Raw genomic sequence first — 27,348 nt, 5'->3', positions numbered from 1 at the left:
GATATCAGCTCTTTAGTTTCTTTTCCACATTTTATATCTTCAAATAGTGACAGTAATGCAATCTTTGGTGTTTGTTCTATTTTCATTCCCACTATTTCTTCAATTTCAAAAAACACCATCTTCCATAATCTTTGTACATATTTGCATTCCCACCACATATGTAAATACGTTCCTTTTTCCCCACAACCTTGCCAACAATTTGCTGAATGCTGATCATTTATCTTATTCAATCTAATCGGGGTTAGGTATCACCTCCACAAAATTTTAAAATAATTCTCTTTTATTCTCACTGACATACTTCTCAACACTCTTTGTTTCCACAGTCCCTCCCAGCTCTGTCGCCCTATTTGTACCTTCAAATCTGTCTCCCATACCATTTTCCCTGAACTATCCCTTAACTCCTTTTCTAACAATATTTTATATATTTCGCTCATTAACCCTTTTAAAACTATACTTCCTCCTTTACCTTTTTCCTTATTTACTATTAACTCTTCAAACTTCGTCATTTCTCTACAAACTCTATTATCTTTAATCCACTTTTTATTCCATTGTTCTAATTGCCCATACTCTAACCAAGATAATTTTTTCTCCTTTAACAAATCTTCCATATCTTCTCTTGTATTTATATCTCTTAACCAATCCTTTAATTTCAATTTGTTTTTCTCTTTTAATATTTTACTTAATCTACCTTTCAGTTCCTCTGGGAAATTCTTTAACATTATTACCGGTGCTAAGGGAGAGTTGCTCGGAAGCAGCTTCCCTTTAAATTTACTCCAAATTTCCCATTGAGACCTCAGGAGTGGATTATCTATACTTTCAACCCATTTTCTCCCTCCTTCCTTGAAAAAGACATTTTCCAAGCTCATCTCCACATTACTTGTAGTTTTATCCTCCATCCAATATAGATCTCCTACTCCTATAATTTCTTCTACAATATGTCTTAATCTATTTGCTACGTAGTATAATTTTATATTTGGGAGACCCAATCCTCCCTTTTTTTGGCTTAAATATCATTTATTCTTATTTACCCTTGCTTTCTTTCCTCCGTTACAATATTTATTAATAATATTTTGCCAACTTTTTATCTCAATTTCTGAAATTTTTATTGGTAACATCCTAAACACAAAATTAATTTTAGCTAAAATCTTCATTTTTATTAGTGCTATTCTTCCAAACCAAGATAGATTTAATCTTTTATATTTTTCCAATTTTTCTATTACCTCTTTCTTTAATCTCGTTAAATTCTCCTTTTCTAAATTATCTAGGTTTTTTGTAATTTTAATTCCCAAATATTTAATCTCCTCCTTAACTCTCATTTCTATTCCCTTATGTTCCCATTCCTTTTCTTCCTTCTTAGTATAATTAAACAAAATCATCTCTGATTTGGACCAATTTATTCTTAACCCTTTAGCTTCTTCAAATTCTCTCAACTGAGATTTAATTCTATCTATTTTTCTTATTGGGTTCTTAATAGTCAGTAAGGTATCATCCGCAAACATATTCAATTTTATTTCCCTTACCTCTCCAATTCCTTCTATCCCTCCGTCATCCCTTAATGCATTCGCCAATACTTCCATAACCATTACAAACAGGACCGGCGAGAGTGGACATCCTTGTCTTGTACCTCTGGCTAGTCGTATCTTTTCAGTGAGTCCATCGTTTACCACCACTACAGCTGTATTTTGGGAATATAACTGTTCTATTATAGTTTTAAATTTATTTCCAAATCCCATTTTATCTACAATAACCTTCAGTGCCTGCCAGCTCACACAATCAAAAGCCTTAAAAATATCCAATGCCAAAATTCCTGCCTTAATATTTGATTTCTTTATTGCATGTATTGCGTTTAAAACTCTTCCCACTAAACTATGCATCTGCCTTCCTGCCACAAATCCACATTGATCTTCTCCTATATATTCTGCTATACATTTATTTAGCCGTTTAGCTAAAATAGATGAATTTTTTTTAGCATCCTGATTTATTAATGAGACAGGTCTATATGAATCGGGAATAGTCAAATCTTTATCTGGTTTTGGAATTAATATTATCAATGAATGTTCCCATGATTCTGGTATCTTCTCTCCTAATAATATAGCGTTATAAAGTTTCACTAATTTCAGAACTAAAAACTCTTTAAAAACTTTATAATATTCTGATCCTAAACCATCTGCTCCTGGTGATTTACCCACTTTCAAATTATCAATTACATCTTCAACTTCTCTTTGAGTTATTACCTTCTCCATTTGCTCTTTATGTACTTTTATTCCCTTCTTTATATACCTTCCAATATATTCCTCCAACTTCTCTTTCTGAATTTCTTTACCCTTATATAATTCCTGATAAAATTTCTGAATTTTTTTTATTTTGTCCTTCATTGTATAACAATAATTCCCTTGATTATCCTTCAATGCTTCTATCCCATTTCTCCCTTTTTCCTTTTGTGTGAGCCTGGCAAGCAATCTGGAATTCCTATTGCTATTTTCAAAATACTCCCTTTTCATATATATTAAATTTTTTTGGACCTCCTCTAAATTTAAATTTTCTAATTGTTTCTTCTTAGCTTATATTTCTACTAATTTATATTTATTTTTACACTGCCAATATTCTTCCTCCAAACTTCTAATTTCTGTCTCTAGCTTCTCCTGCTCTGCATATTGTTGTCTTTTTAAACTGCACATTTCTCTAATACAAATTCCTCTTACTACAGCCTTCATGGTGTCCCAAACGACTGACCCAACTGTTCCTCCCTTTTCATTAATTTCCCATGACTCTGACAATTCCTTCTGAATTTTTTCTACCACTTTATTATATTTCAATATTTTTGTATTCAATTTCCATCTATACGCCTCCTTGTAATTCTTCTTAATTGCAAATTCTAGACTTAGCAATGCGTGATCAGTTACCTTTATTACCCCCATTTCCATTTTACAAATCTTAGTTGCAAAATCTTTTGAGACAAATATATGATCTATCCTGGAGTATGTATGATGAACTGGGGAGTAATAAGAAAACCCAGGCTTAACCCCATTAAGTAAATGCCAAGAATCCACATAATCATTTTCTTTTACTAACTTATTCAATATAGTGATATTATTCCTCTTTTCAACATTAGTGGGGTTTGACCTGTCCCATCTGTTATCCATCACCATATTAAAATCCCCAGCTAAGATAACATACCCCTCCTTAAATTCTTCGATTTCTTTAAATAATTTTATAAAAAACTCTCTATGTCTCTCATTTGGGGCATAAACATTAATTAATGTATATACCTTTCCTTCAATTTTACCTTTTATCATAAGATATCTACCACTATCATCCTTTTTTATGGCTTCTAAAATGAATCCACTTTTTTTTTAAATCAAAGTGGCCACTCCATTTTTTTTTAAGTCCCCAATGATTTTTCATAATAAGCTAACCACTTGATCCTTATCATATTTGTATTCTTGAACCCTTGATGTGTTTCTTGCATCATTATAATGTCAGATCCTTCCTTATTAAACATTTGTTCTATTCTCCTCCTTTTCACGACTGCCCCCAAACCTTTAACATTGAGTGTTGATACTTTTATTTTTTTATCCATATTCACCCTTTTGGATTCTCTTTTGATCCCTTGTGCTCTGAAACTCAAATTCACATACATAAAAACACAAACACCATAATATAACCCTCAACCCCCTAACTCTAACCCCTACCATCCCCCCTTCCCCCCTCCCCTCTCCCCACCTCTTTCCCCCCCAAATCCCCATAAGTCTAATACTCCAGCCATCTACTCTAGGGGGAGGGGGGGAGGCAGTGCTGCGCCTGGCCGGCAAGGTTTCTATGCTTAATATTTCTATCTACAATTATCTCATAGTACAGTTAACATTTCTATTACACCCCAGATGTCCCAGCCTCATTTCCCCCCCACCTGTTCCAATCACACTTGCATCCTCATACAGACCCAAACTCTTCAACAACTCCTTACCCTGATCCAGAGAGGTTACTTTGTGCTCTCCCCCTCCATATGTAAATCTTAAAAAGACAGGATAACCCCACGAATATGTAATTTTTTTCTTCACTAATATTTCAGTTATTGGCTTGACACTGCGCCTCCAATTCAATGTGTGTTGACAAAGATCATTATATATTTGCACTGATTTGCCTTTATACTGTAGCTGGGCCATAGATCTCAGTTTCTTCATGATTTGCTCTTTTTTATAATAATTACCAAATTTCACCAAAATATTTCTAGTAGCCCCTTTGTAATTTTGCCCCCCCCCACTCTATGAACTCGTCAATTTCACTTTCTTCTATTTGTAAATCAGGCATCAACTCTTTAAACCAATTCAGGATGATTTCTCTCAAATTTTCTCCTTGCGTTTGAATTAAATGTTTTATTCGAAGCGTTGAACGGCGATTTTGATCTTCTGCCGCTATCAGCCTTAATTCGTGGTCTTGGAACCGCACATTAGTCGAATTTTCAAAAGCCTCTTGTTTCTTCTGGATCAGGTCTGCTCCCGCCTCCAAATCCTTTATAGCTTTATTGTTCTGCGAAATTTTATCAGCTAACACACACATCTGTTGTTTAAAGTTTTCCGTTTGCTGATCCATTTTTTTAAAAATGATTGTGTTGTTTTCTGCAATAACAGCTTTGATTTCGGCTAAGGTGGCTGGCTGACTGTCAGCTGCTTTTCCACCTTCAGCCATCTTTAATTCTTCTGCTGAGTCTGTACTTCCCTGCTCTTCTTCAGAAACTAATTCTTCCAGATGGGAGAGATTATGGTTACTGGGTCATTTTTTTGACCACTTAACTTTTGCAATTTCCTTTTTAATCTTCTTTTTGATATACGACATAGGGCATAAATCTCGTCCGTAACTCCCAGCTCCCTTCTAGCAGTCTGTTTTTATCTCTCTGTGCTCCAATACTTAATCACTCTTTCTTCTTTGGGGGGGGGGAATTCCACCACGCATCAAAACAGCATTCACTGGGGGAGACCGAAACAAACATAAACAAAGTCCCGAATCAGCAGACGGCCGTCTCCCCTCCAAACGCTGCTGACACTCCAAAACTGCGAAGCACCTCCCCCCTCGACTCAATTAGCACACCGTCCTTCAGTCAATCTGTGTCTGAGTTACTTTCACTCTAAATAGCCAGTATTTCACAGCTCTTCGCTTTCCAGTAAAAAGTGAGATTTGCCATAAATCAAGTCTGCGTCTCTAACAAAAACAAACCATTAACTGCCTGTGACTAGCAGCCAGTTTCGTTTTCCACAGAGATGGGCGAAAGATAGCTGACCATAAACAGAGACGTTCCTCCAGTCGCTTTAAAAATCTCACTTTAAACGTCCTTTAAACTTTACACCATATCAGCAACTTCAACACTTAATATTCATAGTCCTTTTCCATCGTGTTGCTTTGAGATTTATGCCCTTTTAAAAAGAGATAATTGATTTTCCCGGAGAGGCCGGTTACAGAATTAAAAAAACCTTACCAGCACCATGGCCGTCAAGCTCCGCCCCCCCTCACCCTTAACCTTTGTGCATTCAAGGAGAAGATCTGAAAGGAACCTACCTTTAGATCTTTATGTAAAACATGGGAACATCAGGGGTGGCCAACATGCACACACACACCTGGCCCCCAACACACCTGGATGCTTGAACAAGGTTCAGATGCTACCCTGCCATGTTCTTCACCTCTTCTATTCTGCGGTGCTTTCAGCAAGCACAGGTGCCCACATCCCATTGTGCTACTTATCCATACTTTCCCATCATTTGCTTCTCCTAGTTATCACCAGGACTCCTTATGGTCCTTGATCATTCATATGCTTTCTGCTGTTCCTAAGCAGAAATAGCACAAGTTGCTCCTGGGCAGGCCATTACACTTGATGCTATGGGGAAAGTGCTTTAGGAAGCCACCAAGAGTCATCTAATATTAAGGTCTATCCCAACCTTCTCCAATCTGGTGTTCTCCCCATGTTTTGAACTACAACTCACATCAGCACCAGCCATCAGGTTCAGGATGATGAGGGTTGTAGTCCCAAACATCCAGAGGGAACCAAGTTGCTGAGGGTTGGTTCATCTATTACTTAATGATTCTATTCTCATAAGTATCATTTGAACTTCAGTGGTTGAATGGAGTAGGTTATAGATCAGAGATACACTTGGATATCTTTCCTAATGGTTATTTTTCCCCTAACGGCAGCCAATTATTTTCTTGAACAGCCAAATGGAAAGTTCCAAAAAAATCCATCTTGTTTTGAATGCAACCTTTGATAATGAAAAATTAAAATAAAATGATTAGATAGATAGATAGATAGATAGATAGATAGATTCATTATCAAGCCTTTACCTGTTCATTTCAACCTGACAAAATAACTAGATGCATGAACTTTATGAAAAATAAAAGGTTTATATTTGGGTGGGTGGGGAATCTTGACATTATACTAGTCAAACTGTCCACAATGAAATTGGAAGAAGTGGAAGAAATTGAACCATAGAATGGACATATCAAAACTGACCACCTGTATTGGTTTTATACCAGTTTAACTGGTACTTCAGAGAGAATACATAGTTAACTATAGAATTTGCTACCATAATATGTGGTGATGGCCACCAACCTGGACAGTTTTAAAATGGGATTAGACAGACTGATGCAGGATAAGGCTATCAATGGATACATATCATGTTGGTTATATATTAACTCCAGTATTGGAGGCAGCATGTCTCTGAGTACCAGTTGCTATTGCATTCATGTCCCACTTGTGGGCTTCCCATAGGCATCTGGTGATCCAGTTCACCCCTTCTTATGTTTTTAATTATCATCCCCCACCCAATAATTCTGGGAATAATAGCTTGTTGAAGGTAGATTTCTTTCGGAACTACAGGAAGGGATCTAATAAGCTAGGTGTGTAACCAAGGTTTGGGCATACCTAGTATAATTTTTGGCTTCCCACCCCCACCCACCTTGAACATTTCCACTTCATATCAGAAAGTGCGTTGAAAGGTCCCCTCAGTTTTTAGAGATGTTTGTCATCATGTGTCATGGAGGGTTGATGTTTTGGCCAACTCCCAAAATGGCCTTAGGTAGGTACTATGTGGAACTAATTGTGTGGTTCTTTGGATCCAGGCCAAAGTCCCCAGGGTTACATACAGGGTAGTAATGACAACTGTTGTGGAGTAGGTAAAGCCATGAGGACCTGATCATATCCCCTACTCTTTGGCATTACAGGGATTTCCAGTGTCAGGAGGGACATCCCCATTCCCTTGCTATCACACTAAGCCCAGCCTGGGGCAAAATTCTGTAGTGTGTGAACAAGCAGAGAGCAAGTGGTCTTTGGGGGGAGGAGAGGAGGTAGTACCTGACACCAGATTATAAGGGTCTTAGGAGCACAGTTGTCCTTCTACAGTTAGCTAGGGTGAACATATGAAAAGTAGGACAGGGCTCCTGTATCTTTAACAGTTGCATAGAAAAGGGAATTTCAGCAGGTGTCATTTGTATATATGGGGAACCTGGTGAAATTCCCTCTTCATCACAGCAGTTAAAGGTGCAGGAGCTATACTAGAGTGACCTGATTTAAAAGAGGGCAGCTTTAACTGTTGTGATGAAGAGGGAATTTCACCAGGTTCCCCGTATATACAAATGACACCTGCTGAAATTCCCTTTTCAATACAACTGTTAAAGATACAGGAGCCCTGTCCTCCTTTTCATATGGTCACCCTACACTTAGCAAAAAGCCATAATAGGGAGAAGTGACGAGTCTTTTGGAGGCAAGCACAGCAAAGATGAACAGGAGAATTCTAGCCATAGGGTAAGGTTGCAAGAGAGCAGCCTTGCCCAACATGGTGCCGTCCAGGTGCTTTGGACTTCAACACCCATCAATCCCAGCCAGCATTGGTCAGGAATGCTGGGACTTGCCATCCAAAATATCTGGAGAGCACCATGTTGGGGAAGGCTGAAATAGAGGTATTTATTAACACATGCTGATGTAGAACACTTGCTTTTAAGTAAGAAGCGTCCCAAACCTTTTGCCTTTCCGCTGTGCTTGAAGTAAAGGTGGGCTGCCATCAATACACCTTTGCTCTTATTAAAAGGGTGAGAGGAATTCTGGGTAGTAAGGAAATAGTTCCATAGTAATGTAGCAATGACTGAAAGTTCCAAGTAAGTGAACTCAGAATTGGGTTGTTAGTGCTTAATCAGTACAGTCAGGAGCTAAACCAGAGGTGGAATGACACAGATAAATTGGACACTGAATCTTTAAGAGAAGGTGAGTCACAAGCTGGTGTTTATGCTCTTGCAAAAAGGGATCCCCAATTGTTAAAACTGGAAACTTTCAGCTGGTGACAGAAAACACTAGAGCACATAATGAACCAGTGGAACACTACCATGTCACAAGGCGTTATGGAGGTAGAGCACTAAAAAGGATTCAGAAAAGGATTAAAGGTTTTACATGAAGGATGATTTCATGACCACAACAAGCAAGTTATAGAGGAAATGAAAATGTTTTGGACAGATGTGAACTGCATGTGGACAGTTTTAAACCTTAGCCGGATTGACTTACAAAGGGTGAATAGCATGTGACGAGGTTCATACTTATGACCAGCATTCCCCAACCTGGTGCCCTCCAGATGTGCTGGACTGCAACTCCCAGCATTCCTGACCATTGGCCATGATGGCTGGAATGAAGGGAGTTGTAATCTCACACAACTGGAGGGCACCAGGTTGCTGCTCATGATATGTGTAACCACCATGAATTAATTCCAATGCCTTTCCTAACCTATTCTAAGGGCATGACATTGAAGGTTCAATAAATGATATGGAGTGGCAGGCTTTAAAGGTGAAGATGGCATGTCAAGGTAGAGTGGATGGTACTCAGGTAGACCCAACTTTATCTAGAATGCAAGAGTGTGCTCTCACACACCACACCACACACACCTGCACACACTATGGAAAGCCCTATGGGCTACATACGCCTATCAGGATTCAGGCCCAAGTGCATCAGTGTAGTCTACATTCAGTGTCCATCCATCCCACATTAATGGAAAATCTTTCACACAAACTTCCTATTTTAGAGATGTGCGAATCAGCAAAACCCAAACTTGTTCAAGATTTCCACATTCCATCTCAAAGCTCATTCCGACTTAAGTCCATATCCAATTATGAGCTTTGTTTTGCTTTTCCCTTTTGCATGAAAATCCATGCATATTTTTGTGCATATTTTACCAAACGTGTGAATCAAATATCCACATCTTGGAAATCTACACATTCTTCTCCCATTGATTAAAGTGCATTAGTGAGTGTTTTTCAAAAGGATGCCTGCTGCTGAACACATTTTTTGTAGGGGTGTGATCCGCTCTGATTAGGAGTGTAGAAGCAGTAGCGGATTGGCCTGCTCCGCCTTACCCAGAGGCGGAGTAGGATCGGACCGCGGACCCCTAGAAGCAAGGCGAAGAGAAGCGACCATTTTTCGGAGCTCCTAGTTCAGGCGGAGCGCTCCGGTCACCATCTTGAAAACATTTCGCCATAGGATTGCATTGCGGCAAATAATCACGGATAACTACGTTCTTTTTGAAGCTATCGTTCTGGAAATTCTTGTGCTCAGAGAGTCGTGGATGGGGGTCATTTTGAGACTACTCTCACCTCTCTGCGTCGTGCGGGTCGCGTTCTATATTTTTTGAAAATCGGATCAACCGCGCGGCTCAAACGGCGTTTTCGGCTTTTCACCCATAGGATTGCATTGCGGAAAAGAATCGGGGATAACTGGGGGGGGTTTAAGCTATCGTTCTGAAAATTCTTGTGCACAGAGAGTTGTGGATGGGGGTCATTTTGAGACTAATCTCAACTTTCTGCGTCCTGTGGTTCACGTGCAATATTTTTTTAAAAATCGGGGTTTGGGTTTTTTTTGGGTTTTTTGGGAAGCGATGACAGGCACATTCAACTCCCAATCCTGATGAGAATTGATCTCCTCAGAAAGCATCATCCTCCAATCCCAGCGTTGGAGGGGGAACTAAGGCAGACCCACCCTGAGAACCTTCTGTTTTGTGTCTCTTTGTGGGTTGGCGTTCCTGGAGGGAAGACTTAGTTAGTTAGTGCTCCTGCTTTGGACTTTGGAGATAGATTAGGATAGATTTAGTTTGGCGCGTGTGTGTGTGTTTGTTTGCTTCTTTCTGACTTATAGCTTAGTTTGCCCTGTGTTTTTCCCTTACTTTGATTTAATATAAACTTTATTTTTAAATTTTGGAGTGTGTGTTTGGTGGGTTGGGTTGGTTGCCCCCCCCTGACTGTTCTGCTTTTGTGAAAGCTTTCTTTTGAAAGCATACACACACTTCTTGTCCCATTTCCCTAAATTTATTAGTAATATTCTTAAACATATTTTATTATATTCTTTTACATATTCTTAGTAGTATTCTCATACATATTATTAGTAGTATTAATATTTTATTCTTCTTATACATATTAGTAGTAGTGTTTGGTTGGTTCTTTTCCCCCCTCCCCTCTCTTAAATCCTGATTGTGTTTCCTTCTATCTTCTATATACCAAAAAATACCAAAAAAAAATTATTCTCTGTTTCTTGTCTGTGTAACTTGGACTGAGTGTGCTGCTTTTGTGAAGTGCAACAGGCAGCCACAGATTGAGCATTTTGGGGAAAGCATACACACACTTCTTGTCCCATTTCCCTACATTTATTAGTAATATTCTTAAACATATTATTATATTCTTTTAGATATTCTTAGTAGTATATATATTAGTATATTCTCATACATATTAGTAGTAGTATAATATTTTATTCTTCTTATACAGCATACACACTTCTTGTCCCATTTCCCTACATTTAAACATATTATATTCTTCTTATACATATTCTTAGTAGTACCTTATACATATTATTAGTAGTATTAATATTTTATTAGTCATCATGAAAAGAGGGAGCAGGCGTGCTGAAAGCAGCAAGGCTCAGGCTGGCACCAGTAAGCAGGCTGCCTCTCCTGCTGTGAAAATCAAACGGGCAACTCCTTGGCTGACTGCTCCAAAACAGAAGCAGGACAAGCAGCAGGCAGAGCCACTCTCTTCTGCAACTTGTGCCCGGCGTTCTCTTTTTGAGGGTGGGAATGGGAAAAGTGCCCCTTTACAAGAGGCAGGTGGCATTAGAGGAGTAGGAGTATCCCCAACTCCTTCATTATCCTTTGAGCCCACGAGCCCGCTGATGGACCTAGACGAGGTCCTCAGCACAGTGGAGGGGGAGGAGGCGGAGGCGGTGGGCCTCCAGGATGTGGGGGCTGAGGAGGAGGAGCAGCAGCAGCAGGCCGAGGCTCTCTCCCCAGTCTCATCCCACACCCCTGTTTCTGTGGCAACACCAGAGAGCTCAGGCGGGCAATTGGTGGTGTCACGACGGAAACGAAAGACAAGCATTGTGTGGGACCACTTTGAGTTGAGAGCGGATCCCCGCTTTGCTGTCTTTCGCCACTGCAAACTCAGCCTAAGCAGGGGTTCATCGACAGGGCATTATGGAACCAGCAGCATGAAGATGCATCTTAAGAGGCAGCACCAGTCGGTATTGATGGGGAAAGAGGCGGGCAAGGCGACTGGTTCCAGGGGAAAGCCGAAGGCGGCTGCTGCTGCTGCTGCTGCTGCTGCTGGCACTTCCACTCTCAGCTCTCCATCTCCCATCCCCACAAGGGTTAGGCAGGCAACCCTGCCGGAAATGGGGTGGGGGAAGTATGGACCCACAAGATGGCGTTTTCCAACGCCCTCCCAGATCACCACGTCAATCGGTGAGATGGTGGTGTTGGACGACCAGCCATTCAGCCTCGTCGACAACGCAGGCTTCAAGAGGCTGATGGCGCTTGTGGTGCCATACTATAAGCTGCCGTGTCGCACCACCCTGAGCAGGCGGGTGGTGCCTTCCCTGTACCGTTCCTGCAGGGAGTTAGTGCTGGGTCATCTGTGCCAGGCAGAGGCACGGATGGTGCACTTCACCTCAGACATTTGGTCCAGCGAGGGCGGAGTGCACGCTTACCTGTCCCTGACGGCACACTGGTGGGCAGCCGTGGGGGAGGAAGCATCCAGCACTAGAGGGACTGGCAAGGAGGGCTACTGCTGGTCCCTCCTCCACACACAAGTGATGGACCAGTCCCACACAGCAGGGGAGATTACGGAGGCCATGAACCGCATGGTGGATGGGTGGCTAGCTGGGCAGAAGGTCACCCGCGGTTACATGGTCACGGACGGGGGAGCCAACATGGTGAAGGCGGTGCGCGACGGCGGATTCGAGGGCATCCGCTGCATCGCGCAAGTGTTGAACCTGGTGGTGAGGGATGGCCTTGGGATGGGCAGCACCAAGGCCAACCTCGGTCCCCTGTCCGGGATCCGTAACCTCCTGAAGAGCTGCAGAAAGGTGGCAGGCCATTTCCACCACAGCGTCAAGGGCAGTCGCTTGCTGTGGGAGAAGCAGGAGGAGTTGAATCTCCCGCAGCACAGGCTAGTGCAGGATGTGGTGACACGCTGGAACTCCACCTACCTGATGCTGGAGCGGAAGGTGGAGCAACATCGTGCCATCCACGACTTGTTCAGGGTCAGGGACATGGGCGTCCACCACATGGGCAAGCAGCAGTGGGACGCCATGTCCCAGCTGGTGGCGGTCCTCAAGTCGTTCCTGAACGCCACCGAGACCCTGAGCAAAAACTCTGCCCTCCTCAGCCAGGTGATCCCTGTATGCAGGCATCTCCAGAAACAGATGAGCGACTTTCTGGAGTACAGGGATCCCGTCACCGGCAGGCGCTTCGAGCCCGAGGTCCGCGATGCGGTGACTAGGCTGAGGGACGGCCTGACGCGGAGGCTGGAGCCCATCCAAACCGACAGGGTCCACATGTTGGCAGCCTTGTGCGACCCTCGTGTGAAGGATGGGCTTTGTGGGCCAAATAGCAGGCAGCACTGGGTGGAAATGCTGGTGGGCGAAGTGCGGGCGGCATGGGCCAAGAGGGTGGGGCAGAGTGAGGCAGAGGAGCAGGCCACCCCTCCCCGCAGCAGCACCAGCAGCACCAGCAGCAGCCTCACCTGCATCCCTCCCAGCAGCAGCACAGGCGAGGGGTATTGGAAAGAGGCTCTGCACGCCGTGGTTGGGAAGAGACCCTCCCCAGCCACCGGCCAGGATGACGCTGCAACCACCGTGCAGCGTAACCTGCTCCATGGACCCCCTGGCCTACTGGTCATCCCACTTTCAGATTTGGCCGGACCTGTCGCGGGTGGCCATGGATCGACTCAGCTGCCCACCCACCAGTGTTCCAAGCGAGAGGGTGTTCTCTATGGCGGGCGACATAGTGACCCCTCACCGCTTTCGCTTGGAGCCGGACTTGGTGGAGCAGCTGGTCTTTCTGAAGGGCAATCTACCCCTGCTGGGATACCCCACCCTCAAGCCCTCGTGGGAGTGACAGGCAGGCTCCCCTCCCTTTAATTCCACCCCTCCTTTGGTTGGCAGGCACACTACAGTTCAGGCAGGCTGTTTTTTTCTTTTTATTATTATTTTTATTATATTTTTCTTCTTATTCTTATTCTTATTCTTATTCTTATTCTTATTCTTATTCTTATTCTTATTATGCGGCTGTGTTACAGTTCACAACATCAACTCTGAATCATTTGATTCGTCTCTGTAGGCAGAGTTTGTCACCGTGTGTGTGTGTGTGTGTGTGTGTGACTGACTGTGAGGGCAAAGCACCGCACTTGAGTTCATTTCATTTCTGTGGCGTCCGGTACAGCTTAGTCAACTCATCCGGATAGTTTTCCACCCAGTTCCAAAAGACTCCATGATTGACTGCACGTGTTTAGGTGAGGTGCAACAGGGGGCAAGGCAATGCCTGGCACCACCACCACTAGCCAGGCTGCCTCTCTCCAGCAGTCCACGGGTCGCCCTTTGGAGTGCCCTTGGCTTGGAGTGGAAGACGTACTCCCTGATCCAGAAGTATGGTTTTGAGAAGCAAGCTGTCACTTGAACTCATGAGCCTCTGTGCAAAAGCTGTCATTGTGTGTGTGGTTGTGAGTGTTACTGCAGCTGCCTGTCTCGCTGCGAAAATGAAACAGGCGAGTCCTCGCCTTTGAGAAGCAACCTTTCACTTGAACTCCTGGAAGTCATTGACTTCAGCACAGCCACTACATAGAGGCTGTGGTCCTCCAGGATCTGGGTGACTCGATCAGTGTGCTGATTTTGAGAAGCAACCTTTCACTGAAACTCATTCACTTCCCCAATTGAGGGTGAGGGAGCTTAAACTCCAGCAGTCCACGGGTCGCCCTTTGGAAAGCTCAGGGATCAAGTGGACTACTCGACCAGTCTGCTGATTTTGAGAGGCAACTTTTCACTTCAACTCATGGACTTCCCCAATTGAGGGAGGTACTCCAGCAGTCCACCGATCTCCCGTAGCACAGCCACTTAGTGCGTACGGACAGTTTAAGTTTCCTGAGAAGTGAGCTCTCACTTCGACTCATGACAGCCATTGACTTCACCACAGCCACTTTGTGTGGGATGCTGTGGTCCTCCAGGATGTGGGTGAGGATTAGTCGCAGAAGCTGGTCCAGCTTCTCTCCCCGGTCTCGTCCCACCCCTCTTCCGCTGTAACGCCCTCTTTGAGAAGCAAGCTGTCACTGAAACTCATGAAAGCCATAGACTTCCGAAGCAACCTTTCACTTCAACTCATTGACTTCCCCTTTGAGAAAAAGCTAAGCTCCAGTAATGCACCGTTTGTCCGTGGGACAGCTCTCTTATGAGAAGCTGCACTGCATGTGCATCAGTGCCATGGCTTTGAGAAGCCGAGACCCATCCCAGCCACCGGGAACCGGAGGAAAACTCCAGCAGTCCACAGGTCGCCCTTTGGATAGCTCGGGGATCAAATGGAGTCCTTGATCTGTGTGCTGATTTTGAGAAGCAACCTTTCACTGAAACTCATTCACTTCCCCTATGTGCGGGAGGTACTCCAGCAGTCCACCGATCGCCCGTAGCACAGCCACTAGCAAAGCCACTACAGTGGATGCTCTCTTCTCTCTCTCTCCTCAGTCTCATCCAACCCCTCTTCCTCTTCCCCTTCTGCTGTAACCCCTCTTTGAGAAGCAAGCTTTCACTTAAACTCATCATTCACTTCCCCAATTGAGGGAGGTAAAGTCCAGCAGTCCACGGGTCGCCCTTTGGAGGGCTCAGCAGCAACGTTAATCCTCCAAGCATGCACACAAATCTTCCATACTCAAAGTAACTGCTTCAATAACTAGTAGCTCCTTTTTGCCTGCCTGCCCACCCGCCTGCCCGGGAGCCGTCCTTGTGAGGTAGCTGGATCTGCTGGGACTCACTCCCCCAGAGATCTATGGCATACCTGTGCAAGGTACCAGCTCCTTTGGGCCTGCCTGCCTGCCTGCCTGCCTGCCTGCCTGCCTGCCCATGCCCGCCTGCCCGGGAGCCGTCCTTGTGAGGTAGCTGGATCTGCTGGGACTCACTCCCCCAGAGATCTATGGCATACCTGTGCAAGGTACCAGCTCCTTTGGGCCCACCGGCCCTAGCCTGCCTGCCTGCCCATGCCCGCCTGCCCGTCACTCCCCAATTGAGGGAGGTTAACTCCAGCAGTCCACGGGTCGCCCTTTGGAGAGCTCAGGGATCAGATGCATTATTCGTGATCCAGTCTGGTGATTTTTTGAGAAGCAAGCTGTCACTTCAACTCATGGACTTCCCCAATTGCGGCTGGTACTCCAACAGTCCACCGAACTCCCATAGCACAGCCACTTAGTGCATAGGGACAGTTTAAGTTTCCTGAGAAGTGAGCTCTCACTTCGACTCATGACAGCCATTGACTTCACCACAGCCACTTCGTGTTGGATGCTGTGTTCCTCCAGGATGTGGGTGAGGAGGATTAGTTGCAGCAGCTGGTCGAGCTTCTCTCCCCAGTCTCATATGGAGCAATTAAAGGTATCTGAGAAGTGATCTCTCACTTCAACTTCAAGTTCATACACTTGAGCACAGCCCCTATGGTGGAGGCACAGCTGGCCGTGCCTCTCTCCCCAACCACTGACTGCATAGTAGGGGTGTGCACGGACCCCCCGTTCCGCTTCACTTGCAGATCCGCCATTTTCTGGATCAGGCCGCTCCGCCCCGCCCCCGCTCCGCCCACTTCCGCTCCGCTCCGCTCGGAGCTCCAGATCCGGATCCGGAGCTCCGTTTCCCCCCCCCCGTAGGCTTGCATTGAAAGCTAAAAAATTATACAACTTTTTTTGTGTTCAAGTTAGAAACATCACGTTTGGCACTATGACACCTCATGGGGGTATACACACGCACGCCAAGTTTCAAAGCAATCCCATCATCCCCTGATTTTTGGGGAATTTTTGAAAATCGGGCACCCCATTCACACCCCTTTCCATAGCTCCGTCAATTTGCACGTTAGAAACCTCAAACTCGCCACCATGAAAGCTTATCCAGGGATACATACGCACGCCGAGACTCAAGGCAGTCCCATCATCCCCTGATTTTTGGGGAATTTATGAAAATCCAACACCCCTTTCCATAGCTCCGTCAATTTTGCACGTTAAAAAAACCCCTCAAACTCACCACCATGAAAGCTTATCCAGGGATACGCACACCGAGACTCAAGGCAGTCCCATCATCCCCTGTTTTTTGGCGGGGCTTAAACCTGCAAAATTTGGAACTTCCAAAACTCCAAGTGAGCGCAGGAAGGACTTCTCCCCTGAGTCAAAGCCACACACACACAACCTCCCTGCGAGGTGGGCAGGGGAGAAGGGAGGGAAGGCAGGCAGGCATGCAGCTGGCATTTCTGGGGGCATAAGGAAGTGAGCCAAGGATAAGCCAGTAATGCATATAAAATGGAATAAATCAATAAATAAACAAAGGAGGGGTGGAATTAAAAGCAGCAGTGTTGCTGAATAAACAGGAAGAAGATTTTTTTTAAAAAGGCTATATCTGTCTTTTACCAGCAATAGGGGGACGTGCCCGGGGGAGGGGGAAGCAGCTGCCAGTTCAACTCAAGACAGCCACCAACAGCTCTGAGATTAAGAAGTAAACGCTCACTTCAACTCATAACAGGCATCGCTCCACCACTAAAAAGTGAACATTCACTTCAACTCATGATAGGCATTGCTCCACCGTTTTACTCTCTTTGGAAGGCTCTAATGGCCTTCCAGTGCAGGAGAGAGTGGGGGCACGTCCACAATGAGATGCCCTAGGGGAGCTCATCCCCTTGCACCACATCTTTTCAGTTGTTCCCCAAAGTTAGGGTGGGGAGCAGTGCTGTGTTTCTTTCTCTTATTATTGGCTTAGTATATGATTTCAGGTTGTGTTTGTGCATTTGGTGGGGCTACTGTGTTAAAAAACACGGGGAAAAGCCCGTTCAGATGAAGAAAGAGAAGTTTCCCAGAATCCCAAGTTACCCATTTTGCCTATGCCCTCCTCTAACTTTGGGATCATCATGACCGGGAGCTGACTCTGCCCCTCAGCCCTTTGAAAAAGGTATTTTTCCCGCCGATTTTTTTAAAACTTCTAGCGCGCGACCCGTACGATGCAGAAAGTTGAGAGTAGTCTCAAAATGACCCCCATCCACGACTCTCTGTGCACAAGAATTTTCAGAATGATAGCTTAAACCCCCCCCAGTTATCCCCGATTCTTTCCCTCAATGCAATCCTATGGGCGAAAAGCCGAAAACGCCGTTTGAGCCGCGCGGTTGACCCGATTTTCAAACAAATATAGCACGCGACCCACACGACGCAGAGAGGTGAGAGTGGTCTCAAAATGACCCCCATCCACGACTCTCTGAGCACAAGAATTTCCAGAACGATAGCTTCAAAAACAACCTAGTTATGCGCGATTATTTGCCGCAATGCAATCCTATGGCGAAATGTTTTCAAGATGGCGACCGGAGCGCTCCGCCTGAACTAGGAGCTCCGAAAAATGGTCGCTTCTCTTTGCCTTGCTTCTAGGGGTCCGCGGTCCGCTCCTACTCCGCCTCTGGGTAAGGCGGAGCAGGCCAATCCGCTACTGCTTCTACGCTCCTAATCGGAGCGGATCACACCCCTACTGCATAGGGACAGTTTAAGTTTCCTCCTGAGAAGTGAGCTTTCACTTTGACTCATGACAGCCATTGACTTCACTACAGCCACTTCGTCTTGAAGCTCAGTCATTGGATGCTCTCTCTCCCCAGTCTCATACGGAGCAATTAAAGTTATCTGAGAAGTGATCTCTCACTTCAACTTCAAGTTCAGACACTTGAGCACAGCCCCTACGGTCGAGGCACAGCTGGCTGTGCCTCTCTCCCCAACCACTGTCTGCATAGGGACAGTTTAAGTTTCCTCCTCAGAAGTGAGCTTTCACTTCGACTCATGACAGCCATTGACTTCACCACACAGGCACTCCGGTGGATGCTTTGGTCCTCCAGGATTTGGTTGAGGAAGATTAGTTGCAGGCAGCAGCTGGTCGAGCTTCTCTCCCCAGTCTCATATGGAGCAATTAAAGGTATCTGAGAAGTGAGCTCTCACTTCGACTTCAAGTTGAGACACTTGAGCACAGGCCCTACGGTGGAGGCACAGCTGGCCGTGCCTCTCTCCCCAACCACTGACTGCATAGGGACAGTTTAAGTTTCCTCCTGAGAAGTGAGCTTTCACTTCGACTCATGACAGCCATTGACTTCACCACAGCCACTTCTCGTTTTGTAGTGCACCGAGTTGAGCACATCCACTCCTGTGGATGCTCTGGTCCTCCAGGATGTGGGTGAGGAGGATTAGTCGCAGCAGCTGGTCGAGCTTCTCTCCCCAGTCTCATATGGAGCAATTAAAGGTATCTGAGAAGTGAGCTCTCACTTCAACTTCAAGTTCAGACACTTGAGCACAGCCCCTACGGTTGAGGCTCAGCTGACCGTGCCTCTCTCCCCAACCACTGTCTGCATAGGGACAGTTTAAATTTCCTCCTCAGAAGTGAGCTTTCACTTCGACTCATGACAGCCATTGACTTTACCACAGCCACTTTGTGTTGGATGCTGTGGTCCTCCAGGATGTGGGTGAGGATTAGTAGCAGAAGCTGGTCCAGCTTCTCTCCCCGGTCTCGTCCCACCCCTCTTCCGCTGTAACCCTCTCTTTGAGAAGCAAGCTGTCACTGAAACTCATGGACTTCCCCTCAGAGAAAAACCTAAGCTCCAGCAGTCGACCGATCTCCCATAGCACAGCCACTACGTTTCCTGAGAAGTGAGCTCTCACTTCAACTCGTCTTGTAGTGCGCCCGCCGAGTTGAGCACAGCCACTACAGTGGAGGTGCCTGCCCGCCTGCCTGGGAGCCGTCCTTGTGAGGTAGCTGGATCTGCTGGGACTGACTCCCCCGCAGATCTATGGCTTACTTGTGCAAGGTACCAGCTTTTCTGGGCCCGCGAACCCATGCCTGCCTGCCTGTCTGCCCGCCTCCCCCGGGGTGCTGCTGTGGTGGGGCATCTGCCAGGACTGACTCCTCGCCTGCTCTGCCTGCCTCTCTGCCCACCTGGTGCCTGGGAGATGAGCTTTGCGGTTTGTGCTCAGCACCCTCCGGCACGCTTGCTCCCAGTCGTCCTCCTCTGTGCCCCTCAAGGCGTAACTGCTGGCTTAGAAAGAAACAACCAGCCATCTTTGCCTCACTTGCTCCTTGTGCCTGCTTACGGGTTGGTTTGCTATGCGTTAGTGCTCAAGCCATCCTTGCGGCACTACAATGCATGCTGCCTGCCTGCTTTCCCTCCCTTCTCCCCTTCCCGCCTTGCAGGGATGGTGTATGTGTCTTGCTTTGACTCAGGGGAGAAGTCCTTCCTGTGCTCACTTAGACTTTATCAAGTTCAATAACCCCTTTTTCAAATGTGCAAGAAGATTTAGGGTTATCTCGTGGCATGTTGGGATTTCCTTGGAACTGGCCCCATTGAGCTGTCTGCAATTGCAACTTTAAATCCCTGACATACTGGAGTGCCCGATTTTCAAAAATTCCCCAAAAATCAGGGGATGATGGGATTGCCTTGAAACTTGGCGTGCATGTGTATACGCCCATGAGGTGTCATGGTGCCAAACGTGAGGTTTCTAACTTGAACCAAAAAAAAGTTGTTTACTTTTTTAGCTTTCAATGCAACCCTATGGGGGGGGAAACGGAGCTCCGATCCGGATCCGGAGCTCCGAGCGGAGCGGAGCAGAAGTGGGCAGAGCGGGGGCGGAGCGGAGCGGCCCATTCCGAGAAATGGCGGATCTGCAAGTGAAGCGGAGCGGGGGGTCCGTGCACACCCCTAATTTTTTGGTTTGCAAATCACGTTGCAAGCTTGGAAATGTACGGATTTCAGCTGCAGATTGCACCTTCCGTGTTTGGGTAAATCCTGATGTAATGACCCCTGTAAGCCTTAAAGAGTTAGTTTTTCTATTATTGACAGCAGCACATTTGGAGGTAGCAAAAGGGTGGAAAACCAAGTAAGGCTATGTGGTCCATAGCAGAATTTGGCAAGTGGCATTAGCCAAGAAGCTGATTCATCCCAGTAGATGGATTATGGGGCTGATAGTTTCATAAAGATATGGTTTCCATGAAACTGACTAGCAAGATAGTTTCATAAAGATATGATTTCCATTTTTTACTTCCATTAACAAAAAAGAAAATGCCTTCAGACCTCTAGTCACACAGAGATCATTTTGGAGAGATACCATGTCTAAAGCTTTGAATATACTTGTGCAACTCTTTTTATCTAGTGTAACTTCAACACTACAAAACTGAATGTGGATGTTTATGCTATATAATAAGCTCTTGTACTCTATTGTTGAAAGTATTGCTTGTCTGTTTAATGAAGAAATAATAATAATAAAAAACTTTTTTAAAAAAACATTTATTTATTTATTTATATATTACACTTTTATACCGCCCCCATAGCCAGAGCTCTCTGGGCGGTTTACAAAAAATGAATTGAAATGGATTGAATTCCTCATACATCCCTGTCCTATTCTGGCAGGCTTTCAAGGATAGCAACTGAGTTTTACTTGATGTTATTTTTTTAAAAAATCTGAAATTGCTTTTATTATCTTGCTGCTTTTAGCTGATTTTTTCTTCATTGGCTTTTGAGATGCTCTTCTGATCTATTTATGTTCATTTTGTATTGTGGCTGTTGGTTTTAATATTGTTTGTCAGGAAGCAGGATACATTTTCAAACAAAAAATAAAATAAAAATATATACTGTGATTGGTTCTGTAATTTGGGCTGTGTCTCAAAAAGAAATTTCACAGTTAACTATATCAGATTTCTGGGCTGTGCTGGAAAGTGAAGAAAAAGATGCCGTAAAAGTAAAATACATGACATGGAGACAATGAAAGGATCATGCCAGTTATTGCCTCTGCTACTAACTATCTCTGTCTTGGTATCTATTGCTTCATGCCTGCAGGGTATGAATTATTGTGAAAAATAATTGAAAGTATAGAAAGTATAGACTACAATTCCCATAATTCCATAGCCTCTGTATGTGTGTGTGTGTGTGTGTGTGTGTGTGTATCCATGTGTTGATTTCCAATTTTAGTCAATGGGAGGCATGAAGATTTGACTTTCCAAATCAAGATTCGGATGTGGATCTGAGTCGAAGTGGGCAGCCTCCAGTCTGAGCCAAATTTGGCTGTTTTCTGAAGCACCAAATCAGGGTCTGATCCAATTCTTGTGATCAAAGCACACACCGCTTAACGATTGGGCCAATATCACCCAGTAAGCCTTTTGACTGAGTGGGGATCAGAACCTGGGTCTAAGTCTAATGAGTCGAACCCAGCCTTCCCAACCCTGGCATCCCCCAATGTGTTGTGAGAGTTGCAGTCCAATGCGTCAGGAAGGCACCAGTTTGGAGAAAGGTGTTCTAACCATTATAGCGCACAGACTCTGAACTTGCCTATCCAAAAAGTGCACACATATTTACAAAAAGATCCATCCTTTATCTTTTGAGATGTACCCTTGCGACAACTTGAATACTAGGGGTGTGCATGGACCCCCCCCCCCCCGCTCAACTTCTCTTCCAGATCCGCAATTTGCGGATCGGCCCGCTTCGCTCCACCCCCGCTCCGCCTATGGCCGCTCTGCTCCGCTCGGAGCTCCGGATCCGGATCGGAGCTCCGTTTCCCCCCCCATAGGCTTGCATTGAAAGCTAAAAAAGTATACAACTTTTTTTCTGTTAAAGTTAGAAACCTCAAGTTTGGCACCATGACACCTCATGGACATATACATACACACGCCAAGTTTCAAGGGAATCCCATCATCCCCTGATTTTGGGGGAAATTTTGAAAATCGGGCACCCCATTCACACCCCTTTCGATAGCTCCGTCAATTTGCATGTTAGAAACCTCAAACTCGGCACCATGAAAGCTTATCCATGTGTCCACATGGACACCCAGACTCAAGGCAATCCCATCATCCCCTGATTTTTGGCGCAGCTTTAACCTTTTTAACTCACCCCAAATCAAGTTCCATTTTAGAACTATGTCAATTTGCACGTCAGAAACCTATCCTTTGGTCCCATGACAGCTAATCCATGTGTCCACATGGATGCCATGTTTCAAGCCAATCCCCTCATCCCCTGATGTTAGGGGAAGTTTTGAAAATCGGGCACTCCAGTATGTCAGGTATTTAAAGTTGCAATGCAGACAGCTCAATGGGGCCAGTTCAAAGGAAATCCCAACATGCCATGAGATAACCCTAAATCTTCTTCCACACTTGAAAACAGGATTATTGAACTTGATAAAGTCTAAGTGAGCGCAGGAAGGACTTCTCCCCTGAGTCAAAGCAAGACACATACACCATCCCTGTGAGGCAGGAAGGGGAGAAGGGAGGGAAGGCAGGCAGGCAGGCAGGCAGGCAGCATGCATTGTAGTGCTGCAAGGATGGCTTGAGCACTAACGCATAGCAAACCAACCCGAAAGCGGGCACAAGGAGGAAGTGAGGCAAAGATGGCTGGTTGTTTCTTTCTAAGCCAGCAGTTACGCATTGAGGGGCACAGAGGAGGACGACTGGGAGCAAGCGCACCCTCCCAGGCACCAGGCGGGCAGAGAGACAGGCAGAGCAGGCGAGGAGTCAGTCCTGGCAGATGCCGCACCACAGCAGCACCCTGGGTGGGGGAAAGCAGGCAGGCAGGCAGGCAGGCAGGCATGGGTTGGCGGGCCCAGAAAAGCTGGTACCTTGCACAAGTAAGCCTTAGATCTGCGGGGGAGTCAGTCCCAGCAGATCCAGCTACCTCACAAGGACGGCTCCAGGGCAGGTGGTCATGCGAATCCACCGTAGTGTCTGTGCTCAACTCGGCGCAATAAAAGAGGAGTTGAAGTGAGAGCTCAGAAAAGTTAACTTCTCAGAAAAGTTAAACTGTCCTTACGCACTAAGTGGCTGTGCTACGGGAGTTCGGTGGACTACTGGAGTACCTCCCACACATAGGGGAAGTCCATGAGTCGAAGTGACAGCTTGCTTCTCAAAGAGGGGGTTACAGCGGAAGAGAGGTGGGACGAGACCGGGGAGAGAAGCTTGACCAGCTGCTGCGACTGATCCTCACCCACATCCTGGAGGAACACAGCATCCAACATGAAGTGGCTGTGGTGAAGTCAATGACTGTCATGAGTTGAAGTGAGAGCTCACTTCTCAGAAAACTTCAGGGAAAGGACAACATGAGGAACAGCTAGCTTTGGAGTTCACTTGGACTTGAAGTGAGAGGTTGCTTCTCAAAGACGGGTTTACACAGTGGAAGAGGGGTGGAACGAGACTGGGGAGAGAAGCTCGACTAGCTGCTGCTACTAATCCTCATCCACATCCTGGAGGAACAGAGCATCCATCGTAGTGGCTGTGCTAAACTATCTGAACTTCAAGATGAAGTGAAGTGAGAGCTCACTTCTCAGAAAACTTAACCTGTCCTTACGCACTAAGTGGCTGTGCTACGGGAGATTGGTGGACTGCTGGAGAGAGGCTCGCCCAGCTGCGCATCCACCATAGTGGCTGTGCTCAACTCGCCGCAGTATGCGCAGCAAAGCGAACGTGCTTCCAGTGCCAAGTGTCTTCTTCTGAGAGGTGGAAGAACAATTACGGACCAACTAGAAGACTGCTTGTTTGCTGCTGAACCACTGGGCAAAGCCTAAGTAGTGGCTGTGGTGAAGTCAACGACTATCATGAGTTGAACTGTGAGCTCACTTCTCAGATCACTTTAATTGCTCCAAATGAGACTGGGGAGAGAAGCTCGACCAGCTGCTGCTACGAACTCCACTTCAGGGAAAGGACAACATGAGGAACAGCTACCAGGTGAAGTCAATGACTCTCATGAGTTGAAGTGAGACCTCACTTCTCAGAAAACTTTAACTGTCCTTACGCACTAAGTGGCTGTGCTAAGGGGAGATTGGTGGACTCCTGGAGTACAGCGGGCAGGCAGGCAGGCAGGCAGGCATAGGCAGGCAGGCAGACTGGGAGGCTTGGGCCGGTGGGCACAAAGGAGCTGGTACCTTGCACAAGTATGCCATAGATCTCTGGGGGAGTGAGTCCCAGCAGATCCAGCTACCTCACAAGGACGGCTCCAGGGCAGGCGGGCATGGGCAGGCAGGCAGGCAGGCAGGCTTGGGCCGGTGGGCACAAAGGAGCTGGTACCTTGCACAAGTATGCCATAGATCTCTGGGGGAGTGAGTCCCAGCAGATCCAGCTACCTCACAAGGACGGCTCCAGGGCAGGCGGGGATGGGCAGGCAGGCAGGCAGGCGGGCAAAAAGGAGCTACTAGTTATTGAAGCAGTTTCTTTGAGTATGGAAGATTTGTGTGCATGCTTGGAGGATTAACGTCGCTGCTGAACCCTCCAAAGGGCGACCCGTGGACTGCTGGAGTTTACCTCCCTCAATTGGGGACGTGAATGAAATTAAGTGAAAGCTTGCTTCTCAAAGAGGGGTTACAGCAGAAGAGGAAGAGGGGTTGGATGAGACTACGGAGAGAGCCTTGGCCAGCTGCTGCTCCTCATCACCCACATCCTGGAGGACCACAGCCTCTACAGTAGTGGCTGTGCTGAAGTCAATGACTTCCATGAGTTGAAGTGAAAGGTTGCTTCTCAAAGGCGAGGACTTTCCTGTTTCGTTATCGCAGCGAGACAGCCAGCCGCAGTAACACTCACAACCACACACACAATGACAGCTTTTGCACAGAGGCTCATGAGTTGAAGTGACAGGTTGCTTCTCAAAACCATACTTCTGCATCAGGAGTACCTCTTCCACTCCCAGAGCCCTCCAAAGGGTGACACGTGGACTGCTGGAGTTTACCTCCCTCAATTGGGGAAGTGAATGAATGGAAGTGTCAGCTTGCTTCTCAAAGCCATGAACGTTACTGAGGAAGAGGGCTAAGAGGAGACTTCCATGAGTGCAGTGTCAATTTGCTTCTCAAAGCCAACACTAACTCATTGTGGTGAGTGAGGCGAGGACTAGCCTGTTTCCTTTCCACAGCGAGAGAGGCAGCCTGGCTAGTGGTGGTGGTGCCAGGCATTGCCTTGCCCCCTGCTTGCACCTCACCCAAAGACGTGTAGTCAATCATGGAGTCTTTTGGAACTGGGTGGAAAACTATCCAGATGAGTTTACAAAGCTGTACCAGACGCCACAGAAATGAAACGATATTATCGAGTGTGGTGCTTTGCCCTCACAGTCACACACACACTCTGCCTACAGCTTTTGCAGAGGCTCATGATGCCCACCAGGCAGGAAGTAATCTCCTTTAGGGGAAGATTCAATCTGGCAGTGCCTGCTACGTCTACTGTGGTAGTACGGAAGAGATAGCCTGAATTTGACTGAGTGAACTGAATTGTAGAAGGACTACAGCCTGCCTGCTGTATGTGACACGAAGAAGGCATGACCTTACTGAGAGAGACGAATCGAATGATTCAGAGTTGATGTTGTGAACTGAAACGCAGCCACTAAATAATGAATTAATAATAATAAAAGAAAAAGAAAAAGCCTGCCTGCCTGAACTGTAGTCTGCCTGCCAACCAAAGGAGGGGTGGAATTAAAGGGAGGGGAGCCTGCCTGTCATTCTCACGAGGGCTTGAGGGTGGGGTATCCCAGCAGGGGCAGATTGCCCTTCAGAAACACCAGCTGCTCCACCAAGTCCGGCTCCAAGCGAGAGCGGTGAGGGGTCACTATGTCGCCCGCCATACAGAACACCTTCTCGCTTGGAACACTGGTGGGTGGGCAGCTGAGTCGATCCATGGCCACCCACTCCAGGTCCGGCCAAATCTGGCAGCGGGATGACCAGTAGGCCAGGGGGTCCATGGAGCACTCCTCCATGGGCTCTGCCAGGTAACGCTGCACGGCGGTTGCAGCGTCATCCTGGCCGGTGGCTGGGGAGGGTCTCTGCCCAATCACGGCATGCAGAGCCTGTGCCCAAAACCCCTGGCCTGTGCTCCTGCTGGGAGGGATGCAGGTGAGGCTGCTGCTGGTACTGCTGCTGCTGCTGCTGCTGCCGCTGCGGGGAGTGGCGGCCTGCTCCTCTGCCTCACTCTGCCCCACCATCTTGGCCCGTGCTGCCCGCACTTCACCCACCAGCATTTCCACCCAGTGCTGCCTGGTATTTGGCCCACAAAGCCCATCCTTCACACGAGGGTCAAACATGGCTGCCAACATGTGGACCCTGTCTGTTTGGATGGGCTCCAGCCTCCGCATCAGGCCGTCCCTCAGCCTAGTCACCGCTTCGAGTAACTCAGGCTCGAAGCGCCTGCCGGTGACGGGATCCTTGTACTCCAGAAACTCGCCCATCTGTTTCTGGAGATGCCTGCATACAGGGATCACCTGGCTGAGGAGGGCAGAGCTAGTGCTTAGGGTCTCGGTGGCCTCAAGGAACGGCTTGAGGACCACCACCAGCTGGGACATGGCATCCCACTGCTGCTTGCCCAGGGCTGGGTGGACGCCCATGTCCCTGACCCTGAACAAGTCGTGGATGGCACGTTGTTGCTCCACCATACGCTCCATCATGAGGTAGGTGGAGTTCCAGCATGTCACCACGTCTTGCACTAGCCTGTGCTGCGGGCGATTCAACTCCTCCTGCTTCTCCCGCAGCAAGCGACTGCCCTTGACGCTGTGGTGGAAATGCCCTGCCACCTTTCTGCAGCTCTCCAGGAAGTTACGGATACCTGACACGGGACCGAGGTTGGCCTTGCTGCCCGTCCCAAGGCCATCCCTCACCACCAGGTTCAAGACGTGTGTGATGCAGCGGATGCCCTCGAATCCGCCGTCGCGCACCGCCTTCACCATGTTGGCTCCCCCATCCATGACCATGTAACCGTGGGTGAGCTTCTGCCCAGCTAGCCACCCATCCACCATGCGGTTCATGGCCTCCGTAATCTCCCCTGCTGTGTGGGACTGGTCCATCACTTGCGTGTGGAGGAGGGCC

General features: G+C 46.8%; 1 protein-coding gene across 1 annotated transcript in view; it reads right to left on the bottom strand.

The window, feature by feature from the left end:
- Nucleotides 1–27,348, bottom strand: part of PCSK2 (proprotein convertase subtilisin/kexin type 2) — a 230,149-nt gene that overhangs the window by 107,256 nt on the left and 95,545 nt on the right. The window lies entirely within an intron of this gene.

Source organism: Elgaria multicarinata, chromosome 4 (assembly GCF_023053635.1).
Source record: "Elgaria multicarinata webbii isolate HBS135686 ecotype San Diego chromosome 4, rElgMul1.1.pri, whole genome shotgun sequence".
In the NCBI taxonomy this organism is placed as follows: domain Eukaryota; kingdom Metazoa; phylum Chordata; class Lepidosauria; order Squamata; family Anguidae; genus Elgaria; species Elgaria multicarinata.
The sequence above is the reverse complement of the archived record's forward strand: the minus strand, read 5'-3'. Positions and strand labels throughout refer to the sequence as shown.